The following is a 22,921-nucleotide window of genomic DNA, read 5'->3' as shown; positions in this document are numbered from 1 at the left end:
TGATGTCTCTTGACTGCAGCAAGAATATCTGGGAGGGAGGGGTAGGAATGGTGAACACGCCTAAGTTTTCCCGGTAAAGTCAGGTTGTACAGCTGATATTTACCCTACACATGTACTGCCATACACATAGCACATGTGCTCCTGCACGTGCCATATGCCTTACCTAACATGCCTGGTTCAGGTAAGGAGTGTGGACAACGGACACACAAAACTCCAGGCAAGGACATCTTTGCTGGGTAATGGCCCTCCATGCAATGCTGGCACCTCATTACATTAGAGGGTGACATTTCCACTTGAAGGCTGCAGGTACAATGTGGGAAGGTCAATCATGAGCTCACAGGGCTAATCACCAGGTATTAGAGGAGGATTATGAAGGCATGCACCTGTGAAACGAACAGAGATTTGCAAGCTCATCTGTATTGCATTATTATTATAGCTGCTAAAAAGTAGTGATGGATACAGCCAGGAGCCTCTCTACAAAAGCTGGTGATGACAGGGGGTGAGTAACATTGGCTAATCTCAAAAGAGTTCAACCATATTTGCATCAATATTCATGCAGCTTGCACACTTTCACAGGAAGCCCAGCAGAACTGCGCACTTTTCTCTTTGGAAGTCCAGATCAAATCCCATGAGAGGGGGGAGAACTGCAGGCATCTGTGAGGAGTCTGCAATGTGTGGGAGTTTTTACGAAGATAAAAATGAATAAATAAAAAAAACCCTTAAACTTTCAAAGAGGCTGGATAGAAGTACTGAAAAACTATGAGAGCAGAGTAACTCTTCTGCATTTAGCTAATTTCTCAAATGCAGTAATCAAAAACTATTTAAACATGTTTTGTGCTGGGTTTTTAAGAAGAACATTGACCTCCATGCAAGTAATCTTATGCTCCTGAGAACATTATGAAATAACAAAAGACTGGTCACAAAAATTAAAGGATGAGAAAATGAATCTATGATTTCCTTCCTGTCTCCAAACAGAAAAGCTAAAATACCTCTTCAGATTTAGAAGAGCCCAGAAACAGTCGGACGATATAAGATCATCTAGTCAAGTGCTGGGGTATGGCAGGTCAGAGCTGCTTCAGAGGCAAGAAGAGAAAGTTTCACAAGGAGAAAGATGTGCAATCTATGCTTTGTGAGTGCCTGTTCCTAGTAGTTTTATGCTGGATTAAATCCTGAAGCGTGGTGTTTCCATGACCTTTTTTTTCCATAGCAATAGCCACACGAGGGCAGTAGCCCCCATCTTATTCCCTCAGGTGCTGAACATGTGGCACAAAGTGCTTGTTCAATAACATATCCGGGTGATATTTGCACACTAAGGACCTAATGTGAGGCAGTGCAGTGTCTCACCAAGGTTTCAAGGTAAGGATCACTTTGAAATCCTGAATCAAATTCAGGATTCATGAAAATAAGAATGTTTATTAGGGACTTATAATTATGGCCTTTTTAAAACAACATTATTCTAGAGCATGCCCTTTTCCCACACGTATTCTTTCTACAAAGTCATTTTCATGTATTCGTTTCCAAACACAAAATCTTCCTGCATCAAGTTCATGATTCAAATCATATTAGCTTCCTAGAAAAGTCACATAAAGTCAGTCACTGGTAAAGTCATTAACACTTTGCCACAAACATTAAGCCTGCATTAAAATATTCTGAGAAACACTGTTCTACTGTTTTCATGGACTTTGGTAGAAAGCAGACTTTCCTTGCATTCTATGATGTTTCACAATATTGTGATGTTTCACAATATTTTCTCCACTATTCTTAATTTGAAATCATTCAGAAAAGTATAGTCTTTGAGGGAGGGGTGCAATTGGAGTGTTTTCTCTGACCAATTCAATTTCTGATATATATATTGTCATATAGAAGAACACAGATATCTCAGCCCTATATGCTTTTAATAATTCCACATGCTGATGGCTTTCTTACCTTAGCCATTCTTCCCTTGATCCTTCTGTTCCTTCATTAAACTGCAGGAAGATATTTATGTGTGGTGGTATTCTAGCCATCTAGCAGGTCATCTGTGTGATTCTTAAATTCATTACCTTCCCAGGCACAAATGCAAACTAGACTTATTCTCACAGACACAGAGTGAAAAGCTCCAGCAGGCAGAACACAGGTCTTTGCAACAGTCATTCCCTGGCTGACAGTACTCGGAAAAGCAGCCTGACAGATACAGCTTACCTGGGAAGGTGACCTGCCTACAGGTTAGTAAATAGCCCAGAGAGTCACATATATTATATTTCTTTAGGTCCTGGGAAACTTGTCTGTGAAGCATGTTGATGATCTGTGCTTCTAGTCACCTTTTCATATCTGTTCTCAGCTCTTGATGTGTGTTTTAGATACATGGGGATAGAATTTGTGCTGGTGTACGACCACAAAACTAAGCAGAATTACACTGAATTGAACTAGTCAGTCACAAATATGGACAAAGTCCACTGGATGCTTGCATCACTTCAGAGTCAGCCAAACAGCACAGAAGTACTTGTGCACAGCTTGCTTTACTTTCTGCTGCCCATCTTGATAGGAGCTGAAGTTAATGTTGGTAAATAGGTTAGTCAAACATTTTGCTTTCCGTAACAATTTTTATTACTCATTAGGATGGTTTGATAAACACGAGGTCCTTAAACGTGACTAAATACTTCCATTTCTCTAGAAACTGAAAAATATTATGGTGCTTTTCTTAGTTATTTACCCACAGAGCCAATCTTTCACCTGCTTACATTTAGGTGAAGGGTACCACAAACTTCCCTGCCTTCTGCACCAAGTGTAAGCCACTTTTTCCTGACTCGCTTTGCTTTTATATATGTAGATACATCAATGTGCTCAGGAAATATGAAATTATAAAAATGTAAAGGCAATACATTTTGCCAATTAAGTGAGACAGAAAGACCAACGTGACAAATTGTCTCCTCACGCATGGAGGAGAATAAATACAAACAGCACAACAGAAGACTATTAAATAAAACAACCCCCAAACTAACTTTTGAACCTGGTAATTCTCCAGCCTTTAAACAATTTTCCTCTCTGATAAGGCCTTAGTGGTAAAAACTAGCCATTGACTTTGTTGGTGTTGGTGCCAGTTTCTGATAGGGGAAAAAAAAAAGGAAAAAAACCAAAATCTTGCTTGATGTCAGAGATTCCATGGCAGATGAATGGAAGATTTGCTTCTAATTTAAACATTTTTGAGCATTAACCAAGATCCTGGTTTCACAGCTACAGCTTTGAGCATTATAATTGGGCTCTATCTGTTGTAATACTGTATTTAAAGCACACTATTGGACAGTCTGCTAACTAGTTCATCACACTATGCTGCTTCACTCTTGGAGAACCAGGGCTGGTATCAGAATGTTTCCACTGTTCCATAGCTCCCTTAGGCAGTTATGAAATCTCATCGTAACTGTGGGTACTGCCCATTTTGGGTACTATTTGTGAGTATCTGGCACCGCTTTGACAGCTGTGCTGCCCCCCTCAACCCCGCAATGTTCCTAGAGACCACTTTGAGAGGATATGGCAATGTTTGCTTGCCTTTTAAATGCACGTTTCCTCTCTTCCAAGTAAGGATGCAAGAAGATTCAAAGCATCATCAGGGCCAGCAAAGGCAACAGGGCACAACAGGAGCTGAAAGGAAGGCAAGTGAATGCCAGAATCCTGCAACAGAATTCACAGAAGCAGAGTGAGGAACTAAAATATCTTTATGCAAGGGGTAGTACCATGAATCCACAAAAGAGCTGTGATTTTTGCTGCCACAACAAGCAAACAAGCATACCAGAGTGTCTGAAGAGGAAGATGACCAGCTGTGGAGGGTGCTGAGGCCCAACAGTGGTGGCAAGGGCAACACACAGAGCATCGTGCCACGCTGGACCTGCCCCCAGCAGCAGCCTACACACTCCTGCTGCGGGTGAGGAGCTGCCTCGGTAACCTGGATGCGCAGTACAACTACACAGGGAGATTTTAAACTGCTTTTCTTCCAGTGTCCATGCCCAAGCTGCCTCATGCTTGCTTTCTCATGTCCTTCTCCAATTTCTGGAGCATTTTTCTCTCTTTTTACCCAGTCAGCACTCTGCTTTGCTTGAGTTGGTGGTACTATAGAAGTTAAAGGAAACCCAGTGCAAATGAATTATGCTTTATTATGACTGCAGATACAGAAAGATAAGAAAATTCAATAGAAAAGGTACAAAGGTAGATTTTAAGCATATGTGTGCACTCAGCTTTGACTAAAGATGAGACTTGCATACGCTGCAAATCTACAGGGCCTTAAAATCTCTTGGTTATGCATTATACATTTGAAACAAAGTCTATGGAATTGAGCTCATATTGCAGCCTGCTTATGGAAATCTACTGGTGCGATAAGCGAGCAGCTCCAGCACAGATAGTTTTTACTTTGGCATGAACATTATAATGAAAATGAGCCCTCTTTCAGGACTTTGCATAGTTAGAATATCCTTTTCTTTCCTGAAACAGTGGTTGGGGAACAGTCTTTGTAAAGAGTAGCACTGTGGATCTTACTTTGATTGCTGTGACTATGGTGTTCAGTACTGGACACTTTATCTGGCTTACTTTGGAAATATCTCTGGCACTGGTATTAGATGCCAAGAGAAACTTGATGGGGGCAGGGTTGGTCTGATCCAAGTTTCCTGTATTTTCTGGGAGGTGTTCTGAAGCAAGACAATCACGAAGCATTAGGCAGAATGGAAGAACATCTCCTCACACAGCTGTACACATCACTAAGGAAGGTGTATCTGAGTGCACGTGGCAGTTAATAAGGGAAGTGCCATAATGAAGTGTGGATGTGCTTCAGTCACCTGTGGCTGAACTGCTGGCATCTGAAGGGAGAAGACTGCACTGACACAGCAACGTTACGTAACCGACAGCGGTCCTAGTGAATGTTGCAATGCTTTGGGGGTTTGTTTGTTCAAAAGCTATGAAGAAAGTGGAAGGAGAGTCTTTCAATCCACTCAGCTGGAGGCATGTAGTCTTATCCTGTGCATTTTTAATTCTGTCTAAAATGGCAAAATCATGTGAAATCAAGCGAAGTTTCTCATCCTTGCTCCCCACGGGCACAGACTGGGTTTTGCATGGCTTCCCATGTGCTCTGCTTATCTTGAACTATGAGTACCATTGAGGAACTCAGCTGATACGCTTTGTTCCTAAAGGAGAGTAGCAAGGAATTGAACTCACTTCATTCATTTTAGGCTTCGTTCAATCTCCTTACCTCTCTGGATGCAGTCTAAGAATTATTGTAAGGCACATGACTGTTATACTAGAAATCAAATAGTCACAAATACCAGTGTCACAAACAGTTCTGCTTCCATCCAGTAGATTACAGTAGGAAATAGTATATACAGTATTGGTTGCCCAGTGAGCAAGAAAATCTGCGGTACCCTTTAGTTATGCCTCACATTTGAAACTGTTAAGGAAAACTATGCTATCAATTTGTGAGTGACAGTTAGTCTGAGTGACAGATTTTCTATTGACAGTGGATTATTTTAAATATTTTACAAGTGGACATATGGTGTCTTCCCAAAAGTATCTGCCAGATCCTTCAATCTGAACAAACAAACCTTCCAAATAATCTCTAGATAAAACTCTACACTTTGCTAGAAATTATGATGTGTATTTTCAGGCCAGAGAGTTTTCCTTCTCAACATTTTGCAGATTTTAGGGAGTGTCACAAACATGGGTTGAAACATTCACTTTGGCTTTTTCTAATATACTGTGACCTTCAGTATTTTTGACTTGTTCCCTTGCCTTAGAAAACTTCCAACTACATACTTTCCTTTCAAAGCTTGGCCAGGCTCCATTTTGCTACTGTTAACCTCAGGCACATGCTGTGAGGCTTGTAAGTAATGTCATTCACACCTGGGATGTCAGCCATCTCCTCACATCTGGGATGGTAGCAGGAGATCCATATTCCTCACCCAATGTGACTGTGAAGGACAAAGGCAGGAGTCATAAATATGCAAAGTAAGAGAAAAGAAGTGAGACATCAGAAGAAGACAAATGAAAACCAGGAGATCTAAAAATCTGCGTGGGGGGCAGATCTGTCACTTGCTGAGGATGTTCCTACCAAACTCTTGACCTATTTTTCTGAGCGGAGGACCCCCTGCGAGCTTGCCCAGAAGGGCTATCTTATCTGTATGCCATGGCAGTAGTATTCATTTTGCTCTTACGGTCAACATGTATTAAAAATAACTTGGAGAGACAGTGACTTGCTTGGAACATGGTGTTTTGAATATACAGATGTCACTTAATTTCTTTTGGACTTTTTTGCCAAAGATGCTCAGACACTGTTAGAAAAATCTCAAACGGGTCTACCTGTGGTTACTTGATTATAAATTTAACCTTTTCTGAAAAACTTAGGTACCTGCTAAGCTTATGGACATTTTGCTCAGCAGCGTATTAGAGCTATACCCATCCACATTTCAATGGATATTGATTAGTGCTTGTGTTCGCTTGGTCTTCCAGTCATCTCTTCAGAGGTGATGTTACAGTAGGTAAGACTATCTCAGGTGTTCAAAACAGTAATACCAGACACTGGGAGGATAACCCTAGCCACGGAGAATTATTGGATCAGATCTGGGGAAGTTAGGTGGGGTTTCACCACCTGAAAAGTTGTCGTTGCGTCATTTCTAAAGCAAAAACACATTACTTACTGCTTAAATGGCATCTACAAGTGTTCACTTTGCAAGGAAACTGGAAAGTCTAGCTAGTTTGACAGAGAACTGGAAAGGTACACTTGTTTTATTTTGATTTATAAACTCTAAGAAAAACTTGTGACATGTTCTGAGTGGTTGTTTTGTAGTTCCTTAATCAGTGAATTTAAAAACAAAATGCTTGTCCCACTTGAGAAAAAATAATACACTAAAAGTGAATAATCAGTTTTAAAAATTATATTGCCTAGGAGAAGAGGGGCATATTTATTTTCCCAAAACATCTTTCTGCTGTTGCAGTCACAGATGCACATGATATGTTCTCTGCTAGGTCTGACTGTCACAGGAGAGGCTGATAGCCCTGTTGACAACTCAGTCAAGTGAAGGTTAGTAGTATTCATTTTATTTGGTTAAAAAAAAGCAGGGCAACACATGGCAACTCACCCTGTTCTGTTTAAATATCTGTTGAATTGCTACTGTATTTTCATGAGAAAGTATTTAAGAATGGACAAAGATCAAGCCAGATCACAGTCTGAGATGTTACTGTGCTGGCAGAGCTTGTTGTTATGTGGTGTTATTCAGTATGACAACAGTGGCTGAGAGGGTTGACTCACAGCAATAAGGGCTTGGGAGACAGGAGTGGTCTGGAACATGTAAGAAACTGAGGATGTGGCAAGGCATGGGCATTAATCGTGGTATGTGAAATCAGTCAGTAATGTGCACTACACAGTTTTGCAACATTTTGTTCTTGACAAAAAATCCTGTACCCTTTCGGACATTGCATTTTGTAAGGGCCTTCACTTTTCCTGCATCATCTCACAGAAAGGTAAATGCAGCCATGTTGTGAATCTGCACACATGTATGCGATATCCTCCCTCCAACCCTCCTGGGCTTTTGGCTGCCAGACCTCTGGGCCTGCTTAGACAGAGTGCAGGTGTCTGGCCTGGAAATGAGCTACTGGGGGAAGCTGTGCTGCGAGGCCCCAGCGGGGCTCCCCGCGTTGCTTGGCAGTAGCTTTTAAGCTAAGGCTCTCATCCTGGGTGCTCTCCCTGCACCTGGCCGTGCTCCCTGCCGATCTGGACCCTTATCCCAACTCAGTTTTCCATCTTGACAGCCCTGGATCTGCCTCATCACCAAAGATGTGTCTAACAGTGTGGCCGACCCTGTTTGCTGTCACAGGGCCAGTCCTGCTCACCCTGCTCAGGTGCCATGGGAAGGTGCCCTCGTCCGGGCGGGCCCTGCCCTGCCCACTTTGCTCTCACCCTTGGCTCTCTGCTGTACAAACATGCATACACTTACCTATATACAAAAAGTTACATTTTGGAGCTGTTCTTCAGTTCACTTACTACCAATTTGTTTTGCCACTCAGGCTACCAGTGGCAAGTTGCTGTGGGACGCTGACTTACCTGTGCTTACATCCTAACTATGAACTGGGAACCTTTGTTTTCAAATATCATGGGAGATAACATGAAGGAAAAAAACAAATGCTCTTGCTCCTGTTTAAAATGAAACTGCAGTGGTGTTTTGACTAGCAAGCAAACTGGGAAAATATCTGCTCAAGCAGCTAAGACTGCACCCAATATATTTGTGCTCTGAAGGTCTTGAACAATTCAATTCCAATAAGCAGAATAATTCTGTTTCAAGACAACAAAGAGAATTGCTTGTCTATATTAAAACTGCTGAACTTAAGCAACTTGAGAAACAGAATTAATTCAAAAAAACTACACCAAAACAGAACAACACAAAATTACACTGGAGATAGATAGCCAGGTTTCCAGACCAGATCCAGGTTTAAGGTTTTTTGCTATTTATACTTTGCCATCATTAAAATCTGTTCAAAAATAGACAGAAATAATGAAAGGTAGGTATACTAGATAAGAAAAGCTGCTATAAAGAAGCCGTGTTGCATGTACAGAAGCCAGGAAGTCTTGAAGGGCTGGGCTAAGATAACCAAATGTATTGAATTCAAGAGCTGCATATCCACTGTGGTAAGCTGGACTTATTTCAGTCTGCGGAGGTACTGCTGACTTGCCATTGATTATTTTGATTTCTTTGGATTACAAGGACCGCACTAGGGAGGTCTTACAGCACCAGGCATACGTGGTCTGTGCTGTTGATACTCATAATGTTACAGGGGAAAAATTGACTTCGCTGAGGTGTGACAGGTTGCTGCAGAAGCACGGGCCACACTGCAGGCCTGCAGGTGACTCCAGCTGCAGCCAGAGAGGCAGAATCACCCTATGCCCTCAGCTGAGGGAGCTGGCTGGTAGAGGAGATAGAGCACTGCAGCAGTGTATGTTGCCACAATAAAATATGCACAATATTCTGACTAGGACAGTCTTTCAGAAGTATCTAACTTGCTCCTTGTGGGTTAATGGGTAAATAGAGCCTGACCTAGGTGTCAGTGTCAGGACCACCGGGATCTACTCACAGGATTATCTGTAAGCTGCATTTGCCAGCTAAACAGTCAAGCCAGGGTTGGCTAAGTTGCAAACATTGCAGGCTTATGTAACGCAGTACTCTTCATGTCTTTACCAAGGTTAGCTGCAGGGAGCTCACAGTCCTGTTAAAGTAAGCCCTCTGCCTTGGTGCTCCCTAATTCATGACAGCTTGCACAATTATTTGGAGAACAAAATCATTAACACCAACATCTCATGACTGATTCCCTCCTTGATTTCATGCGTAGATGAAAATGTTCACTGGGGACCAAGATATGACGAAATTCCTGGTAGAATGAGCAAAAGCAGATTTGGTTTATTTTTTAATACTTCAAAGGTAAAAGGCACGTGGAAGATTTAAAAAAAAAGACCTAACAAGACATCTTAGATTGCCTTTCTGCATAATGAAAACAATGCAGATTATTTTTTTTTCTTTTTAAGCTATAATTACCTTCCTGTAACTGTTTGAATTAAATTCCTATCTGCTATAGCTAAAAATATGTAGATATGAATACTGCTGAATCTGAGGGTGTAGCTGGGCTTTTAGTGATTTATTCTTTTGTTTTCTTTCTCCCCCCAAAACCAGATCTAAATCCTGGTTCTTTTTCTCCTCCTCCCCTTGCTTTCTTCTAGGCTTTATGTTTCCTTCTGAAAGAATAACATCTTAAAATTACATCATTAGGCACAGAACACTAGAAGAGAAAATTCTGACCAGAAGCGTGGGGTTTTTTTTTTCACTGACATTGCATGATTTTACGGGTAAGGGAGAGGCTTAGTCTGTAGTGTCCACGCTTCTGGATTTGGTCATATGTTTGTGTGTTTTGGAGCCTTCAGCCACATCCTGGAAGTTGCAGCAGGCAGGAGTGTGCAGCTGGGTGGGTCTGCCCACAAGGGAAAAATGTATGAATCCCAACTTGTACTAGTTCAAAGAAGAGACTTCATTCTGACACCACTGCTGTCTGAGAGGCCATGACCTCCTTTTGGGGCAGAGCAGTCTTCCTGCTGTTATCGTACTGAAATCAAACAAAGCATCAGATATTCAAGCACTGAGCTCTTGAGTGGGACCAGCTCATCACGAATTTAGAAAGGACTGTTCCCAGCAGGGACAGGGAAGGGATCTTACCCCTGGACTTGGCACTGGTGAGGCCGCCCCTCGATGAGTGGGTTCAGTTTTGGGCCCCTCACTCCAAAAAGGCCATTGAATGACTCGAGCGTGTCCAGAGAAGGGCAACGGAGCTGGTGCAGGGTCTGGAGCACAGGTCTGATGGGGAGCGGCTGAGGGACCTGGGGGGGTTTAGTGTGGAGAAGAGGAGGCTGAGGGGAGACCTCATGGCCCTCTACAGCTACCTGAAAGGAGGGTGCAGAGAGGGGGGATGAGTCTCTTGAGCCAAGGAACAAGCACCAGGACAAGAGGGAATGGCCTCAAGCTGCGCCAGGGCAGGGTCAGACTGGCTCTTAGGAAGGATTCCTTTGCAGAAGGGGTTGTTGGGCGTTGGAATGGGCTGCCCAGGGCAGGGGGGGAGTCCCCATCCCTGGAGGGGTTGAAGAGTCGGGTTGACCCAGCGCTGAGGGATCTGGTGGAGTTGGGAACGGTCAGTGTGAGGTTCATGGTTGGACTGGAGGAGCTTCAAGGGCTTTTCCAACGGAGATGATTCTGTGACTCATTCCAAATTGAGCGCCATTGCGCCCTGAGACAGTCCATATGCTTTTGTTTGAATTACTTTCATAATTTTGCATTTTTAAAAGGATACAATTACTTTTGCCGAGATGTATTGAGTGTACTTTATATCCTTCAAACCCCAGTACTTGCTGGAGCAGAGTGGGTGGGTTGGTCCTCCCCAGGGAGGCCATTTTGCCTCCATGGCTGCACCCCAAATCTCCAGCTGTTTCTGCCCTCCCCTTCCTCTGGCAGCCCCCCCCAGCGGGGCTGTACACTCCTGCTGCCGGGAGCTCCTCACCTACCAAAAGCAAGTCCCTCCAGGGAATGTCCCCACACAGAAGGGACCCGGAGCGAGCGCTGTTGGTGGCCCTCATCTTCTCTTGGAAGCCCCTTCGCAGCCCCACCAACAGCGCCGGTGCCCTCGGCCTGGCCCAGGGACCGAGAGGAGAACCACGGCCTGGGCTCGCCCACCCCAGGGCTCGGGCTCAGTTTTCCTCGGCAGCCCCGAGCCGCTCCCCGGCGCCCCTTTCCCCACACACATTCGCCCCCCGGGCCTGTCTCCTCGCCAGCCCCGCACCTTCTCTCCCCGGGACGGCTCTGGGACCACGGCGCCGGCGTTCCCCGGGGCCTCCCGCCTCCGGGCCCCGGGCCCGCTCCCTGCCCCGACTTCCCCCTCAGGTCCCGCCGCGCCTCCCCCCCCAGCCCACCGCCCTCCCGCCGCTCCGCCCCGCCCGCCCGGGCCGTGTCCCGCCCCTCGCGGCGGCAGCCAATGGCGGCGCGGGCGGCAAGCGGGGCGCTGGCGGGTGCGGCGGGGAGCGGCCGCCGCCTCCTCACGGGCTTTTTGCTGGTGCCGCCGCTCGCCTCGGCCCGGCCCGCCCGAGCGCCGGTCACCGCCATTGCCTCGGCAGGTGAGCGGGACGGGGGCCGGCCGCGAGCGCCGCGCAGGTGCGGGGCTTTCCCGGCGCGGCTTAGCTCAGCTCCGGGGGAGCGGGGTGCGGGGGCCGCGGCTCCTCCGGGTGCGGCGGATTCGCTGCGGGCCGCTGCCCCGCCTTCCCCCCCCCCCACCCCGCCCCGCCCCGGGCCGGGACGCGTCCGCAGCGCTGCCGGGGCTGCGGGAGGACGGGGCTGGCGTCGGGCGGGATCGGTCCCGCCGACTTTAGCTGAGGCGGCGCTTCCTCCGGGGCGAAGGCGAAGTCCTGCGGTAAATGCGCGAGCGCGGTTCGCCGAGCGGGGCGTCCCGGCGCTGCAGGGCAGGGCGGCAGCGCTGGCCCTGGCGCCCCGGCGGGAGGGTCCGCGCGGTCCTGCGCCGGGCAGGGCGCGGGGGGGACCCACGGCTGTGGCGCGGGGGAGCCGCGGCGGAGCGGGGCTGCGCTGACCCGGTACCGGCCGAGTCTCAGCTCTGCGGGAGCGGCGGTGGGTTTCCAACCGTGTGTGAACCGAGTCCTTCGTTGTGTGTGTTCGTGTGAGAGAGAGCGGGCGGGCGGTCCGGGGGCTCATGTGATTGCGGGCTGTGAAACCCATAAACCCCGCAGTCCCTGCGACCTGCTCCTGAGAAATAACATTTTCTACCTGTGTGTATGTTGTTGGTGGCGTGGCACGTTCACTGGATGCGAATGCTAATTAGACTTGTTGCGAAAGGTAGATTGAGATGTCTTGTAGCATCTTGGAACTCCATTTTCCTGCCTCGTTTTTGCACAACTCTTAATATTTTGCGCTATGTCTTCTGGTTTAAATAGAAAAATCAGCCTAAAACATGATTTCAGTTATAACCTCTACACAAATGCGGATGGAACTGTATACAGGAAGCACGGTTTTTTGGAAAGAGAAAAGGGCAAAGTAGGATCAAGACAAATATCTCATTCTTCCTCTTATCTGGCAATTTGTCAGCACTTAGAGGACAATTGTATTGAAACTGCAGTCTGGAGGAGATTACCGTACAGAAAACTCACCACGTTTGTAGCAGTGTAGCACTGAGAATGGGGAAGATCTAATGCCTTAATTCTCTTTTCCTTAATTTATTTTTTCCTGAGTGTCTGATCTCTTCAGTTTCCAGATCTGCAAGCTCTTGGGTGTGTGTTCAGACCGTTGTGAGTGGATGTTATCTGTATAAAAAGTCTTCGGTAGTAATTAGCAGGTTCTTTTCCTATTGTGAGCATGTTCATATAGTGATATAAACCAGTAACTACCAGTTTGTGATAGCACAGGGCATGTTGTGGGCAAGTACGAGGTGGATCTCTTAGTTTAGGAAATGTAACTTTACTACATAAGTATCAAGCTCTGTCGTAGCTGTGACTTGGTTTGAAAGGTAAGTTGACCTTTAAAATTCAGCTCTAAAATTTGGGGTGTTGCAGCCTTGGTTCAAGAGCTTCTTCTAGGAAGAAAACATCATTCTTGGTTAAAGAAAACCGCAACCCCAAAAGCTGAGGGGTTTTAGCACGGAGAACCGTTGGGCTGCACAAGCTAGGGGCACCCCTTTCTCCGCGGGGTGCGGGCGGGGCTGCGCGGCGCTGCGGCGGCGCGACCTTTCACCCACTTCTCGGGAGCGGTCACGTGAGCGGCCTCGCGCGGGGCGGGGCGGGGCGCCGGGGGGAGGGGACGCACCCGCAGAGGCCCCCCCCCCCCCGGGTCCCCGCCTGGGCGGTGGGAGCGCGCGGAGCCGCGCAGCCCCCGCGGAACGTGAGAGCGGCGGCGGGGGGGTGGGGGTTTCTGTGCGCTGCGGGCAGCGGGGGCCGGAGTGTTGAATCCCCAGCGTGACTGGCTTGGGAAAACCTTGGGAAAAAGCGACTTCAGCGAATGCTTCTGTATAAAAAAAAAAAACCAACATCCACCACCCCCCCCCCCAAATCCACAATCAAAAACTGTTTTTCTTTTTTTAATATTCCAAACCCATTGTCTTTGTGTCCTGCAGCATGCTGTATCATAGTCTTGAACTTCACATGTTCAGAAAAACAAGATCTCTTTTTCCAAGTCTGCATTAACTTTGATTCCAATGGTCAGTTTAACTATTTGTAATTTTGTTTGGAACTGGTGCTTCGGTCTTTCGGCCTCATACAGCTGAAGGACCTTTCTCGGGTCTTTCAACCTTGTACAGTAAATGATCATTGAACTGCTGTGGGAGCAAGAAGCCATTCAGTCTGCCTTTGGTCCCCAAACGTTGTTGTTCATTTTCCAGCATCTCCAAAGTCCGAAAATGGGACATCCTGCATGTCTCATGAAAGTCTTGCGATTCCAGAAATGTTTGTTGTTACGGAGAAGATAATAATTCTTCTTTATGCGTGAGCACAGAAGCTCATTAGTGCAAAGGAAGAGAGAAGGGACAAAACTCACAGAATCTAAATGCCTAAGTATGTCTTTTATAGCAGCATTAAAAAGAAATACCCAGATCTAGGGCCTTTTGGGCGTGGGGGAGGTTTCTGCATGGTATAACTGTGCAGTGTTTTAGCTTTGTGTGCTTATCTCTTACTCTGTAATTATTATAAATTTCTAGAAGGTCAGAGGGGGTAGCTTGCTGGGATGTGAACAGCGTAACGTACCGCAGTAGAGACTAGAATAATCTAAAAGGCCTAGGAACAGTATAGTATGTCCCACTCTGTATAGGGGGAAAAAGTGTAAATAACATGACAGTTCCTGTGTTGATTACAGTTGTGGAGCATGTCAGTGTTTTGGGTTTTTTGTTGAAGTGTATCATTTGGAACCATCTTTCACAGGAACGCGCTATTTGGGAAGAGGAGAGAGACCTTATGATCCAGAAGGTGTAGGGATAATATTGCTCAGTGTTGGCCTAGTAATTAACACATCTGCTGTAGGCAGATTCTGTTTCTTTGCCTGACTGTCTCCAGTTTGATCAGGTGAGAAGACAACTTCTGTGGCTTTTCTCCTGGAAATGCCAGTAAAAACAGTCTGTTCTATGAACATCTCTCCAAGAGATCTTCATGTCATCTGTGTTGACTGTAATGGGAGTTTAAAACTTGCAGGCAAACGCTCAGATGTCTTAAATTGAAAGCTGAAATTGATGTTGGAGTCTGGCCCGTGAGATCACCTTGCTTATCGCACTAGCTAGTGATCACTAGTTGGAGCCCTCAGAGATGACCGAGTGGGTAGCAGATGAACTTCCTTTCACTCCACAGTTCCTCACCATCTCAGACCCGTTAAAGGAAGACAGATCAATCCAGATAACACATTCATCCAGCATAACGGAAAATGGTGTTTCAGAACTGTTTGTGACTATTCTCTACATTGCCATCAGTTTTTCTCAAATGGTTCCAGTCTGATCCAGTCCCTCTGAGCAGTTGAAAGCTGTGTGTGAATCAAAGCTCAAACTGTTTTTCTTGACTTTGTTTCAGAGCTACAAGTGACTGTTTGCCGTTGCTGTAGTGTGATGTCTGTTAGGAGCTAGCAGCATTGGAATGAATCTGCCTCTCACTGTGTCCTAACACATTCAAGATCCCAGCTGCAGTGAGCTTGTGGAACAGAAGATTTGTGTGACAAACAGTTCTCAAGCCTGCTTTTAAAGAAGACAGCTGTTCAGGTATGCTTACGTTTCATTCATCGGTCTGTTATTACCTCTTCCTTTCTGTATATGCCTGTTGTTCCAGTTTACAATTTGGGGAGGGGATCTTGGAAAACTGCTGAGGACAGGACACAAGCTGATAGGTTTGTCAGTGGGGGAGCAAGTTACTGCAAACTCCTTCGCTGTTCTGGTTTCACGCTGTCTGCTGTGGGTGAGGTTTGCGGTAGGTCCCGGTGCTGCTGTACCTGGGCATGTATTCATACATGTATTCAGTTTTCCGCCTTGGCTTGAATCACAGCATTTGTTCATTTTTTAGGTGTGAGAAATCCTTCAAGACATTTGCAATTCTGAGGGACCCCAGCTGTCAGCTGTAGGTGAGGGTGGGAAGGATTGGAGCCGATGACTGGCGATAACCAAAGAGGAGAACTTGAAATTTCCCTGTTAAATGAGGGCTATCAGAGGAGAGGCTTCTATCTTAAGCCACTTCAGTCACAGAATAATAATTTTTCTTTGGGGACCCTATGAGAGAGAAGTGCTGCATAAACAACAGATTCAGCTTTTAGGAGGCTTAAACTGGTTTTAACATGTGTCAGTCACAAAGTGGCATGAGAGAACCTGTCAGTTTAACTTTGTTTTCATCAGATCAAATGATAATTGATGGAATGCTATGTTAATTGAAGTATTAAAAGAGAGTGATTCTTTGGTTTCTGTTTTACTTCCGTGCCGTAGTCATTAGGTTCACCTGAGAAGCCCTGTTGAGTGAATTTAATCCACATGACTTCTTATTGCACTGGAATGATTTGGCTTCATTCAGATTTCTCATAATGATTTTGTATCTGTAGAATGATTAATCATTGTAAGGTAGGTGAGTTATTGGTAAGGCTTCTGAACAGCAAGTATCAGTGTCTTTTTATATGCTGAAGCATGATTAGATATTATTGAAGGTTAGTATGCAAGGAAGCTATTTAGAAATTCTCAAGCAAATAACAATGTCTGGTTAATCTTTATAGTAAGTTCAGAAGTCAGCACCTTGTGGAATATCACGTGGACTATGAATAAGCTCTGTACTCTTTCTAAGGCTTTGATATCTTGTTATCTTTTTGCAGAGGTGTAGTATACACTGCAAGAAAGTGCCATTAGCTAGTAGAATATTCAAGAAACAGGTACAGGAGAGACCAGGCAGTCTTTTTGGTCATATATTTAAATGTTTGAGCTGTGTATTTTATACTGTTTACTGAAGATTTTTATAGATCAAAACCTGAATTTTCTTTGAAAGGCATAAAACTCTAGAAAACTTTGATCTTTGTTTGGATTTCTGTTAAACTGAATGCTCTTTCTTTAGCTTTAGGTTTAACTTTGTTCAGCTGTGCATCAAAGGAGCACCAGATGCACATGAGTAAAAATGGTTTTAGCATCCTTTTGGCATTCTCTGGTTAGCTGCCTTACTGAATCGACCCTCTAGCATTAGGGCAGAATTTTGGTATTTATTTCAGATAGTGGTAGGGAGGTAGGCACTCGCATAAGAGTGGATGAGTTACTGAGTCAGTGCTGGATGATGCTGTACAGCATATACTTTAGTGTCTGAAGGTACTGCATGTATAGCAAACTCCATGAAAACACTTTACTGAAGTAACATCGGTTTTATTATTGATAATACAGGCTTTCTTAATTTGATAGGAACAGTCAGTGTTTCCGCTACATAGGTATATACATGTAACATTAAATTCCAAGGGCTTATTTCTTACTAGGAGTTTATAATGTTTCCCACCATATCACTGTGGTATATGTGGCATTTAGGGTCAGCTCCAGAAATCTACCTGCTGCCTTAAGACTAGCAGACTCTCATTAGGCAATGTAGTGGTGGTTAAAAAAACAACATACATTTAAAAACGTTGTGTAATGACACGCTGGTGCTTTTTAGTGAAGGCGAAGTTACTGGAATAATGTTGAAAAATTCAGATGAATCATTGTATGAAAAGTTCATGCAAAATCTCTGTAAAAATTCTACCGCAAAATCCAGCTTCTTTTATCCTCCAAACTAATAGTACTTTTTGTCAGCTGCAGAAAACTTGCTCTTTTTGAATGTTTGACTGCTACTACCAATTTGACTTTCAAGGTACGCTCTTCACTTAAGGCAATTGAAGCACAGGATTTCTTGTTCAGGTCTTAAATGTTCTAAAGTGAGTTTGACTTCTGAAGCAGATTTATTATGAAAACCCCGATATTAAATTTCATAAAGCATTTCTGCCAGGTATGCAGTTAAAAGTGTATAAAAAATATAGGATTGATTCTTCAAGCCCTTCATCCTCTTAGTGGCTCTTCACTGGACACTCCAGTAGTTTGATTTCTCTCTTTTACTGGGGAGCACAGGACTGGACACAGTATTCGAGATAGGGCCTCACCGGCGCTGAGTAGAAAGGAAGAGTCACCTCCCTCAACTCATGGCAACGCTCCTCCTAATGCACCCTGGGATTCTGTTAGCTGCCTCTGCTGCAAGGTCGCCTTGCTGGCTTGGCTGCTGCTTGCTGCAAAGTTGCTTTCCAGCCAGTCAGTCTATAGTGTGTACTAGTGTATGGGGTTACTCCTCCCTAGGTGCAGGATTTTGCACTTCTCTTTGTTGAACTTAATAAGGTTTCAGCCTGCCCATTTCTCCAGCCTGTCAAGGTCCCTCTGGATGGCAGTGAAATCCTCTGGTCTATCAGCCACTACTTCCAGTTTCAGTCCCTGTACTTGTAAATCCATTTGCAGTTTTGCTTTTGTTTTTTGCTGTCTTCAACCTTTTAGATAGGTTTGACAGCTAGAACCTTGTTTGCATGAGTCTTTTTTCAACAAAAACAAAAAATTCAAGCAGCCTTGATTATCCATAGATTGCATCCCCTTCTGGGATGGCTGTACAGATCAATGTTGCCGTTAACCAGTAGTTGGTGGCAAAGTGTGGAAGTAAACTAACATTCTAGCAAGTTATTTTAGGATGTTGACACCGGCTTTTTTTGTGCTTCGCTTGATATCACTTCGTTGCAAACATACTATCTAGCTGCTATAAGGTAGTCTGAATTACTTTGGGTTGGTGGTACTGGAGGCTTGGACTGGCAGGAGCATCAATAACAAATCTGAAGAGAAATTTGGAATAATGCATGAAGAGACTTGGATGGACATCTCAATGTTTAGAATTCACTTTATCTGACATGAAATCAACAGATTTGAGCTTAAACAGTTACTGATTTGTATAAAACAATGCATTCATAATTTTGGCTTTCTAGGAGAGTAGAATATGCAAATTTCCATAGTAATAGCTTAAACCAGTGAGAGAAAATACTTGATCACTGTCTCAGCACATATACAGTGTGGGTGTGCTAGTGTTTTAATACTGGCTCTGATTTCATTAAGTCTGTCCTCAGACTCTTGGAATTCAGTGATCTATACTAAAATGTCAAAATATAAATCAATAACATACAAATGAAACTTTTTGGATGTCTATTTTCTTCCAAAAGCTGTAGCAAGCTCATCTCCTGAAGGGAGATTTGATGCGTAGGTAATAAAATACTGGATAAAACTTGTTCAGTGTTTTCAATATTTAAACAAGTTTCAGAGTTGAAGTCTTTTTAGAACCTGCAAGAGCTCCAGAATTTTTTTTTCCCATTCTGTATGGCTGCTTGTAACCTTCAGACAGGAACTCATTGCTTTCCATGTTGATAGAAACGGAATTCCTTCCCTTTCTCTTTGAAATAAACGGGTTTGGAGACATTGGGGTACTTGCTTGGTTTCCCAGGACCTTCTGAGTTCAAGGTGTCTAGCTTTAAATGGAAATCTTAATATAGTTCTTAGTATGTTTCTGAACTAAAATTGGGTTTAACGTTCTTTGATCTAATCTCTCTCTCTACTTCCCATTTTGAAATCTTCCTTAAACAATGTAATTGTAAGTGATTTAGTATCATTCTTTTCTCCTCACCAGTCTCTACTCCTATCTGAAACCTGAGTGCTAAGCTAAATTTTGAAGTTGTAACTTTATTCTAAGAAAGGAGCGAAGAATTCTTTGAGGTAGGGTTTCTGGTTGAGTTGTTTTGGTTTGGGTTTTTTTTAATCTTGCTAGTAGGAACTTGGCAGGAGTCAAAAACGCTATCTAGTGATAAGATGCTTCTCATTGCTTTATTGGTGGCACTTTGCATCTGCATGAAGTTATAAGGGCTTCCAGGTGCTTCTGAATTCAGAACTACCATCATACTTCAAGATGCAGCATGTTCTAGCTCTCAGCACAGGGACATGTAATGCTGCAAGTCTGCCCCCATCTATGAACAGCCTGTGGGTTGGATGCCAAGGGTGTCTGTTTGAGGGCTCTGGCAGTATGAAACCTGTGTGGGGTGTACATAGCAATGTTCTCAGAGAAACTGTATGCAGCAGTCACTGCTTTTCCCAGAAAACTGTCAACCTTTGATAGTCATTGTAGAATATTTGGAGAGAAATGTTTTGTGAGCTTAGTTTGGTTACTGACAGGTGTATGCCCTGTATGTAAAAGCTAAAGTATAAATGCCAAAAATCTGTGAGGAGAGCCTCAAAATACATTGTTGAAGTAGCTTGCAAGTGAGAGTCGTAGAATTAAGTTTTCAGGAAGGTTTTAGCTATTCTGGATCATGTGAATAAGATTTCTCTCCAGTTTTTCTCTGCATTTGTTACCTTGTTTCCTTTGCAGGAAAGGAACTCTAGATGTGAAAACTATGTTTAAATAATATATTTCTTTCCAGTGGATGTTTGGACTCCTACCAAGGAGAAATGGCAAGGTTTTCCCTATTCCAAGAGGAATGGGAAATGGGAGGGGAAAAAAAAAAAAAAAAGGATTGCATGAGCCAAGCAATGTATGGGAAGCAAGTGGCTGAGTTCTGAGATAAGATGTGAGATGGATATCCACTTAAAGTAGAGGAGTTGGGGTTTTTTTGAGTTAGGGGTAGTGACTTTGCTTTTTTAGCACTCATTTTATCCATATAAAGCTTATGAAATCTACAGAAATGTAGGAAGGTTCATACTCTGTTGCAGTTCCAAAGGTAACTGCTTCAGGAATTAATAGCTTGTTTTGTGCAATCTACTGTAATACCTCTGTATCATGGCCTGGTGCTTTTTAAGATGCGCATGGTCTTCCTTTCACTGTCTTTTAGACGTTGTGTTCTGTGCTATGTGCTTCAGAGAGGCATTACCAACCACAAGTGAATTCTTGCATGCCTGACTAAATAGAAGCATCCTGCACATGGGATCCTTAGCTTCAGATTTTCCAGAGCCCTCATCTTCCGTGGCTCTAGGAGCGTGTAAGCCCTGATATAGAGTTGACTGTTCAGTGTCTGCAACCTGAAATCGTAAGGTCTGTGAGCAGTCTGTGAGTTAAACCTCGGTCTTTGTAGTGTAAATATCTTGAAACTGCAAAAATAGCAGTCTGAGGAGGTTTTGTGCATAGTAGGCATAGTTTTTCAGGCCGTCAGGTCTATCAGTGCTTAGGCCTTCTACTGCGTGGTGTTTTCTTGACTTAAAAGTGGCATCCAACCTAGCAGTACTTGTTTATAACAATGGAAAAAAATCGTGGTAAGTTTTGGTTGGCTTGAGCAAAGGTATGAAAAGGGAAGAGGAGAAACATCTGCAGCTGTTACAGCATGTTTGAACTGAAGTAAAACCAGAAAAGAGCAAGGAACATACAGCTTTCTCCTTTAATTAAAAGCAAAGAAAAAGACACCAAGTTTTAAGGGGCAAGTGTGTGTTTTAAGATATGTTAATATTATGAGAGAACACTGAAATGAATGAAAATAGTTAAATTACTTTTATAAATTATTGTGTCTTTTTTTTTCCCCTTTTAGTAAGACTTGGCCAGGCTCTTGTTTATAGCTCTGTTGGGAATGAGGTTAATTAGTATATGCTGTACAGAAGTGTTTTGCTGACCAAAATGCCAGAAGTTAGAAGAAGTTCTTGTTTCGGTGTTAGCTAGCTAATTGATGTGGGTGCTGCCTTTAACATGGGCAAGTCAAGTTTCTCAGCCCAACGCATGCTCCTCTGGCCTGTGCCCTTTTACCCACTTTGCTGGCGAGCACGTGACGGCAGCGGAATGCAGAGGAGGGGAAGTGCACAGCGGCTTAGGGCTGAACTGGCCTTTGAGGAGGAAAATAAGTGTTCAAAGAAAGGGACTTCAGGAAGTCTTTGGTGTCCAGCCGTCATAATTCAGAACAGTCTTAAAGGCTTAGAGTTTTCTGAAGTAGAGGAAAAGGATATAAAAAGGAACAAGCCTTTTGATTGTTTCACATTTTAGGGTCAAGTAATACAGTCCTAGAACTAGATTTGTCTTTGTTTTCAGGGCTTGTTTACTTGGTTCAGGATTAATTCTTGCTGGATTAATAGTTCTTCGTTTGGGAATAAGGAATATTTTTCTTTATTGAAACCTGTTTAATTTTCTGATCATGCTGAGTTTCAATTCATCAAAATATTGGGTTGACAGTTTATGATTAATGCTATTTATAATCTTTTTCTGCCTTGGGCAGTAGAAATGCCTGTGCCTAAAAAGGGAAGGGTTCCTGAAATTTTTTCTCTTCAGAAACAGAGAGGAGGATAGTTACAAATTCCCAGGCTGAGAAGTCACAGGGGAGTCAAAGGGTAATAGAAACTAGTTGATCTTAAGACACTGACATTCCAGAATGCAAAATTCCATGAGTGAACTGGAGGACCTGGCGGTGCTTCTTGAGACAAATCCAGGTGCCTGATTCTCCATATGGGGGTATAGTTGTTTTTGTGGTGTGAGTTGTTTTTTTTTTTTAATTTATTTATTTTTTTAAATCCTAGTCTTAATAGCACTGCTAAACATATGATTCATTCATAACTTTGAGTGCTTTCCCCTTTTGCAAACCCTGTTGAGTCCAGGGCACATCATGTGTTACTACTGCCTGTCTCTTGTTTTATTGCTGTCGTGTAGTTTTGGCCTCAACGTTGACCGCGTGATGCACAATTTAAATGAGTGAATGCACAACTGACTGCCTTCCTGAGACTTGTCTACAGCAAGGCCCCCATGAATAAGCAGTTGTTACTGGCGGAGTCATTAAGTACTACAAACTGCAATTGTTACTAGGGCACACGGGGCTTGTCTTAAGGGTTTTGAAACTGATGTTCAAAGCTGATTTGGTTTCTTTGTTGTCCTAATTGGACGCTGTACATGCATGGATCCAATTGCATGCTGTCTGTGAGCTTTAGCTACCCTTCTGCAAACCCAGAAGCCTGGTTCACCCAGGGCTCAACCTCTAAAACTTGAGCAGTGGCTGATGGATTTGGGAGATCTGTGAATTACCATCAGCCGCCGTAGTAGTTGTATTGCAGAGGTTGGTCACTGCAGGCTGGTCTAGGGATAAACACTTTAAATATTGCAAACAGTCACTACGTATTGGTCACAACCTTACTAGATGCTGCACAACAGCACTTATCTTGTTCGCTTCTGCCTGATGCTCCTTCTCTTCCTATACTGTGTATTTCCTAAGCCTGCTATTACTGCAGCATTCCCTAGCTGTCTACTCGTACACCTTTGCACCCCTTCTTTGTACTCCAGATGACATTGACATAGTAGAATATTTACAGACTAGAAGAGCAGCACTACGGTCATAATAAACTGTTTTTGAAGTGCCCAGCTAAACTGCACTTGTTAGCCCTC

At 44.0% G+C, this 22,921-nt stretch overlaps 1 protein-coding gene across 6 annotated transcripts in view; it reads left to right on the top strand.

The window, feature by feature from the left end:
• Window positions 1-11,553: 11,553 nt before the first annotated feature.
• The window catches only part of LOC141950492 (carnitine O-palmitoyltransferase 1, liver isoform-like), an 81,401-nt gene continuing 70,033 nt past the window's right edge, over window positions 11,554-22,921 (top strand). For 3 of the 6 annotated variants that reach the window (XM_074885373.1, XM_074885372.1, XM_074885368.1), the window contains exons 1-2: window positions 11,825-11,949; window positions 15,092-15,276. The gene's annotated coding sequence lies outside the window, so the exon portion shown is untranslated. Of the gene's footprint in view, window positions 11,657-11,824; window positions 11,950-12,117; window positions 12,162-14,576; window positions 14,597-15,091; window positions 15,277-22,921 lie in introns of those variants that run through there. The other 3 variants (XM_074885369.1, XM_074885370.1, XM_074885371.1) reach the window with 3 other exon arrangements.

This window comes from Strix uralensis, chromosome 15 (genome assembly GCF_047716275.1).
Source record: "Strix uralensis isolate ZFMK-TIS-50842 chromosome 15, bStrUra1, whole genome shotgun sequence".
Taxonomy (NCBI): domain Eukaryota; kingdom Metazoa; phylum Chordata; class Aves; order Strigiformes; family Strigidae; genus Strix; species Strix uralensis.
This window is presented reverse-complemented; position numbering and strand designations above follow the sequence as displayed.